Source organism: Bactrocera tryoni, chromosome 3 (assembly GCF_016617805.1).
Source record: "Bactrocera tryoni isolate S06 chromosome 3, CSIRO_BtryS06_freeze2, whole genome shotgun sequence".
NCBI classification, from domain to species: domain Eukaryota; kingdom Metazoa; phylum Arthropoda; class Insecta; order Diptera; family Tephritidae; genus Bactrocera; species Bactrocera tryoni.
Window position 1 is genome coordinate 72605185 of NC_052501.1, and position 6801 is coordinate 72611985.

Consider the following 6801-nt stretch of genomic DNA (forward strand, 5'->3'; position numbering starts at 1 on the left):
TAGCTGTTCTCTCTCAACTTGCTGGCTGCCACATTTTGGCAAAGAGCCGCGAAATCTCTGCTTTTATTGCCAATGCTTGCAACTGGCCCAAAAACACTTTTCTCGACAGTAATACTACATATGTATGTACATATGCTCCAATGCGACATTGACATTTAGTTGTGAAGGACAAAACGACAAGCAGATAGCGGTACTAAGTTCAAGGTTTTTTGCCATAGCTGCCACTTGCCAAAGGTGATGTGACGCGGTGAGGGCGAGAAAAGTTGTGGAAATTTAAGTAAAAATATTTAGTTTCTTGATTTTTGATTTTAATGCATAGAAAAGCTCATTGTTGAGCCAAATTCTTAGAATTCTGTTTTCTTAGAGATCTCCATAAGTAGTACTATCCTATGGAATCACAACGAATTTAACTAATAAACGAATAACAGAATTTGTCTCAAATTTTGTTTTTTTAACCATATTTCGTGTGCGGAATCATTGCGTATGTTGGAAAAGGCTTACGTGGATTTAGTTTCACAAACCTACGCTTGTTACCAAGTCTTCAAAGATGTTCGAGAGATCGTTGTAGACATACCCAGTTGTGGGCGACCTTCGACATATTCCAGTGAAGAAAATATTAAAAGAGTGAAGTAGATGGTGCTTGAAAAAACATTAGGGTAAATCTTGGGTGAGAGATAGCAAACGAAACTCGACATCTCTCTCCGCCGAAGTCCGTTCAGAAGGATTTTGGTACATATTTTAGGTATGAAAAGAGTTCTTTCTCAACTTGTCTCGATAAAGCTGATTTTTTTTTTTTCTTCAAAAATAGTCTTTTTGGACATGCTTGATTGTGCGCATTGTGATCCCACATTCATGGAGAAGACTGCCGATGAGAGATGGGATTATGAGTTTGACATGAAAAGAAGCCAACAATCATCAGAATGAAGGAAAAGAGTCGAAAACATTAAAATTACCCTAAAGCCGCTCAAAAATCAAGGTTTATGCTCATTATTTTTTCGATATTCGTGGCATGGTGCATTATGAACTAGTTCTGGAGGGACAGCCGGTCCATAAGGAGTTCCATTTGGTCGCATAGAGGTGTTTGCGTGAGAACATTTGTCGAAAACGGCCGGAATTGTGGATGAAAAATTCATGGATTTTACACGATGATAATGCACCATCGCATGGAACCACGATAGTAACTGAATTTAAAGCCAAAAACGCAATGAATGCCTTCGATCAACAACCGTGTTCATCAGATTGGGCTCTGTGTGCATTTTGCTTGTTCTCCAAACTGAAATTGCCGCTCCGTGGAACTCGGTTTCAGTCGATCGAAGAGATAAAACAAAATTCGTTGAAGGAGCTGCAAGCCATCCGAAAAACTGATTATGAAAAGTGTTTCGAGGACTGGAAAGATCGTTGGCAAAGGTGTATTACAACTGGTGGAGATTGGTTTGAAGGCGACAAAAGATATATTGATAAATAACTAAATATCTTGGGTTTTATTTACAATTTCCGGGTAATTTTTTGTCACAACGTATGTCCTGAATTTATCTAAAAGTCTTTTTAGTACCTATTCATATCGCATTTACACTGAAAATTGCCTAAATTTAAGGAGATACTGAAATGTATGAGAGAAAAAATGTTAGATTATTACTTGAATCTAGAAAGACTTCCCAGCGAAGTAGAAGTAAGAAGTAGAAGTAAGAAGTTTGTAGTAAAAAATTGTCTCTCATGAAAGGTAGGATTGGCAACAATGTTTTTGGATGGAATTAAGAAAGAGACTTTGCCCTTTTATATGAGAGTTATTCATAATATGATAAGTTTTGCTCTAATTCTCTACAGAAGAGCATAAATATAAAACAACTAAATATTATAAAAATTTACTCTTTTAATTGAGGAATTGTAGAGAGTCAAATATATTCGCCTCTTTTCTCTCTCTCTCTCTCTCTCTCTCTCCTTCTAAAATACGTCCAGAAGAGAAATTTAAAAATTAAATTTCGAAACAAACTAAATTGAAAGAATCTGCCAATTTCACCTTATATGAGAAGCGTGTTCGAAAACTCTTATACAAAATGTTGCTTCCGCTTGTCAGTTTGGGAGAATCGAACACATTGCTTAGTAACTACTTGCTACAAAATCAATTTCGAATTATTTTGCAGCACAAAAGGAAAAGATAAACTTCACGGCTACATGAAAGAAATAGTTTTTTTCAATTGTAGTTTAATTGTTGGCCTATTTTTATATGAAAATTCATTTATCTTGCTGAGAGAAAAAAGTGTGCGTGGATGGTTGTTTACCGAAAGAGCGGGGTCAAAGAGCCATACTGGGCGATCAGAATATGCAGAGGCTAGAGAAAGAAGTATAAGGAAAAATTTCAGCTTCTGCCGCCACGAAGCTAGCATACCCTTCACAGGTAAAAGTTTTCCTTAATTTTGTATGGCTGCCATATGCTATAGTGATCCAATCTAAATAATTTCTCGGGAGATTGTAGCGCTGCATCTTAGCCAATACACATTTTTCTTTAATTTCCATTCCCGCCAGCTGGGTGGGATATCTGAAGGTATGCGCTTCCAAGTGTTTAAGTCTTGACCTCCCATACGCAGAACAGTCAAGAAGTAAACGTTGAATTGTTTCCACCTCATATTCTTCCATACATACTGCGTGGATACGTAATAAGGCAATAGCCCCAAAACTGGGGAAAGGCTAGCCTTACTGTTTGCAAAGATATCACTAGATCTCTTGCGATCGATCTTGAGCTAAAAGGATTTTGCGACAGTGCATGTACTGATTGTGGCGCAAGCTTCCGTGAAGCCCAGCTATCTAGTAGTAGAACACAAGAGGATTCGAGAGCACTCCCACTCTACCGATAGCGGTTCTAGGGAGACTTTTCTTGCTAGCTTTGCAATTCCTCCGATTCCGCTGAGACCTGGCACCAATACCAGTTTTATCACAAAGACGCTCGATGCTATCGGTAGCGCGGTTAGGTACTCTTTGACCAGCCCTGAACGCACTGTTCAAGGTTAGTATCGCCGCTCTACTATCTGAGTGGATGGCCACTTCTATGAAGCTGGCTGCACTTCGGAGCAGTAAATCTACTGTTACCGTACTAGCTGCAACCGCGGCCTGAAAGGCACTGACATAGTCAGGAAGTCTGAAACTTGAGTTGATAGAGAGCTCCTGATACTAAACCCCTCCACCAATCTTCCCCCAAGCTTTGACCCATCCGTAAAGTATCTCACCCACAACTTCCACGCCGGTGAAAGAGTAGAGAACGAGCCGCCAGAGTTCGATTTGGCGAGTCCATGTTCCAAGTGATCTGGTATGAAGTCAAAGTGAGTAAGGATCTCCAAGTATTCAGACGTGTTTGTCTGCAAGATGGCATAAGGTGCTATGGTTGGAGTGAACCTTAGGGCACCAAACAAGCTGATGAGCGTCGCCCATTTAACGTTCTCGAGTTTCTTTGCAAGTGTGGACTTTTCTGGAGCCCTTCACCATATAAAGACTGCAAAGAACTATGGTGTCGTAGAGCCAGAAGACCACTTTCGGCGAGAGACCCCACCTTTTGCCAAAAGCAGGCAATTGATGCTTTTTTCGCTCTCTCTTCGATACTCGGCTTCCATGAAAGCTTTCTATCCAGTGTGAGCCCTAAATATTTCACTGTACCCTATGCTAAGAGACAGATGTCTCTTACCGCGATCTTGTATCTTCTAGTGGATAAAACCATTTCGGTCTTATTGGCGTTGATGGCGTCACACAAATATGCCCATCCATTAGATTTTCAAATCTCTATTCATTCATGCAATTCATCAACTCACCACAAAAGCAAGCTTATCCAGATCAAATGTTATAAATTAAAGAACCAAAACTTAAAAACACATGAAGAGCTCAACTAAATACTTTGTAAGGATTTAAAATAAATAGATTTTTAATATATTTGTGTGAGTCTTTTGAGTTTTCTTTAGCAAACGAATTAAAGTAAAGATAATATGTGGAAGTTTAAGCCCAGTGGATAAAATTGTTGTGTATCACTTTAGTTATCTGACCTAAGGTGGTTACATGCAGACCAGTTTTGAGCCTAAGCCTTCTAAGTACCAAGTGGAGATCTATTATGGACATACATACTGAAATAATCTGACCGGATTTGCCAAGGAGCTGCTTCGCAGGAAAGAAGGCGTAGAAAAAGAGAGGTATTAGCAATCTCAGCAGGTTTAAATATGTAATAAACCTCCTTAGGGACAAATTCAGGCTACTATCGCATTCTACTACTGCAAACTGAAGAAGCACTTATGTATATATTATGAGCTTCTTGGGCAAACTGCGGGTTATGCAACTGAGAGTTTGAAACTCTAGAACACCTGCTAATTGACTGCATAGCAGTCTGCAGACACAGGATAAAGGCCCTGGGATCGATGTTGCCAAATAGGGATCCAATATTTGGCAACATCGATCCCAGGGCCCAGGGCCCAGCCCCAAGCAGTATATTGGACTTTATCAATATACTGGGGCTAGGTGATTTATGAGAGGGCACAATATATCTAAGGTCGCGGTGCAATCCTTGTCTATTTATCTTATCTTATTTTGGGTCCGACAAGATTTTTAGCCCTACCGCTTGATTGTCCATTGAAGAACGTCTTTGATTGCGGCAAGATACTCTTTGCTAAAGACAAGTAGTCATCAGATATTCTACGTTCTACTTAAGAAAAGAAAGATCTTACTAATGCCTGCTTAGCGCACTCTAGTTCCTTGGTTCAGTGCAAGAACGCAAAATGGCAACGAGTACCTAGCTTCTTCTTAATCCGATAGGTAAATGTGCTTCTTAGCTCATTTGCGAGACCATAGGTTTTATAGTTTACAGCGATATTAGTGAGGTTAGACACTTCTTGACTAACTTTTGGAGTAGAGTTGGCGAGCTAAACGCTTGTCTTGCCCCTGTTATTGCGAAGTGAATGCTCCCTATAAGAAGCTGCAATTTGGAGAGGTAAGTTTTCTTCTTTACTGGCGAAGACATCGGTGAACTTCAGTTTTCACTTTAATGGCGCAGATTGTGAAGTTCTTTTTTTGTGGATTGGGCAGATCAAACTTATGTTCAAAGCATCGGACATGCTTTCATCGGACCATATCTTGCAAAGAAGCTGATTCATGCTCGGCTGGTAGTCCATCGGTTCCTGTCGTTTCTTGGTTCTTCAGGCAGGTAATTGCTATTCGAACTTTATTATAGTCGGGCATCTACTTAATCGTCATCGATTAGGGAATCGGGCACGACATCTCCAGATGTTACACTTTCACTGCTGTTCAGCAGGCTGGAAAAGTGTTCCCTTCTTAACTTCCGTAAGCTCTGAACATCAGCCACTAGATCACCACTTTGGGTCCTACAAGAGTATACTCCGGTCTTGAAACCTTCTGTTAGTCACCGCACTGCTTGGAGAACACCACAGTAGTCCATTAGCTTCAATTGAAGTTTGACAGAGAGTTCTTTACAGAAGATTCCCCCTCTAAAAAAACAGCTCACAGCGCTATTGGTAATCTTACCAAATATTGTAACGTAGTGGCTTAACTCTACGAAGCGAGTCATCCACTCTGCCATATTATTCGAAACATATTCAACATAAAATTCTAAAACGCACACCTTCCAGTCTCCACTGGGTTACAGCACATGCTGTAAGCCTTTAAATACAGTTGCACTCAATTACCACAATGTTGCCAGCCGCAGGCTGCCGACTGCTTATCGGATTAAAGGCAAATACACACCAACTTATAAACGTTGACGTAGTCTGCTCCTTGGTGTCTTCTTAATTTCATCCTCTTCACTTTTAATTTCCTTTCAGCTACTTAGCGACACTCAATGCATGCCACATTGCCGAAAAATTTAATTTAATCCGAGCAACAACAAAAAATTAGTTATTTTTAATATAATACTTCATTCTACAAAGTAAGGATAAGAAGGTGTTGCGTTGTTGGCGTTGGTGTTGGTTGTGCGAATTAATTTGTGGTTTTAATCGCCAGGATCTCATATGCAAGTGTGTAGTTGCGGTAGAGTGCAGACATGAGCCAGGCCACCGGATGCAGAGACAAGTACAAAGTCGCACAGAAATATATAGTATATACATACACAACCACCAGACCAGATACACAGACACACGGCTGCCAGTTAAGTGAATTAAATGCATACTGGGTTGAATTTCATTACGAAAATATTGCGAAGGCAAGTAAATAAAATAAATCAAGAAATATGTATGTGGAGTTCAAATGAAGCGCGAGCGAGCTACTTATTCACAAGGTGTTTTTGGCAAAATCTTTTGGTTGATGGAAGTCAATTAAAAATAATAAAGAGAAAAGAAGAAGAAGAGCAAAGAGGGTTAATGTTTGTCGGTGAATGGGATATAAGAATATTAGCTTCTCGAGATGATTGAAGAAAATGAAAAACTGAAGTATTTAAAGTTGAAATGTCGCATGGGAGATATTATATAAAAGGTATTGTTTTAGAAATGTGTTTTTCGAGAAGATATAAAACTAATATACTTTAATGTCTGGGCCAATAATGGGGCTTAAGCTAATAGTTTGTTTCTAGGTTAGCAGTTACAGTTGTAAAGCTATACCCAATGCCTACTCTTCTGACCTCGCTGCGCACCCTGGAAACGTGAGTACTCCTTGTGTAAGATGCTGTAGCCAACCCGTGCGGAGCTTGAAGTGGCGGCTAAAAGAAAGGAAGCTTCAGCGGAGCCACTTTGACATATTCGGTTTAAGGATTCGCCGAAATCTAATTGTAGCATCTGTTTAGAAGAGGTGTGGCTGCGAGCGGGCGTCTCTCATGCTTCATCT